The 769-nt window shown below is 37.7% G+C and overlaps 1 pseudogene; it reads left to right on the top strand.

Moving 5' to 3' along the window:
• Positions 1-272: 272 nt before the first annotated feature.
• Positions 273-369, top strand: LOC130025809 (uncharacterized; annotated as a pseudogene).
• Positions 370-769: the final 400 nt, after the last annotated feature.

Genomic DNA, 769 nt, shown 5'->3' with positions numbered 1-769 from the left:
TGAAGGTTTCAGGGTAGAGCATTAAACAAGACTGATACACCATCTTCCAAAAGAATTATTTTGCAAAACTTATGCCCTGGGTATGGTAAAAGGTAATATAGTAAAAACCAGACTTTTCCTTCTGGGACATTAATGTTCTAAATTTATCACTTCAAGCTGCTTTGAAATACCTTCCTAGATTGGGAATCACTGTCTGCCATAGGAGTGAGTAAGGACAACACTCAAAGAAATCAGAAGAGAAAAATAGGGAAAAAAATCAGCTCTTATACTCAGTTTGGCAACACATATACTAAAATTGAAATGATACAGAGATTAGCATGATCCTTACACAGAGATGACAGGCCAACTTGTAAAGTGTTCCATATTTTTGTTGCATTAAGAATTAACAGGGCTACTTTAAGCTAAGACAAGCCCCACAAATACTCAAAATTTCGACATAAAGATAGCAAAAATCCCCATCACAATGATCTCTCTCAATGTCAATGGACTAAGTACACCAATTCAGAGGCACAGGATGGCAGGATGAAATAGAAAACTGAACCCAACATTCTGCTGCCTGCAAGAAAAATATCTGAATAATCAAAGCAACCATGGGCTCAAAGTCAAAGGCTGGAAAACAATTCTTCAAGAAAAGAACACCTCCAAAAAGCTGCAGTGGCCATACTATTATCAGACCACGTGGACTTCAGGCTAAAGGTTATAAGAGACAGTGAAGGTCATTTCTTAATGATCATGGGATCTGTACATCAGAAAGAACTCACCCTCCTCA

Source organism: Sorex fumeus, unplaced genomic scaffold (genome assembly GCF_029834395.1).
Source record: "Sorex fumeus unplaced genomic scaffold, SorFum_2.1 ptg000032l, whole genome shotgun sequence".
Taxonomy (NCBI): domain Eukaryota; kingdom Metazoa; phylum Chordata; class Mammalia; order Eulipotyphla; family Soricidae; genus Sorex; species Sorex fumeus.
The sequence above is the reverse complement of the archived record's forward strand: the minus strand, read 5'-3'. Positions and strand labels throughout refer to the sequence as shown.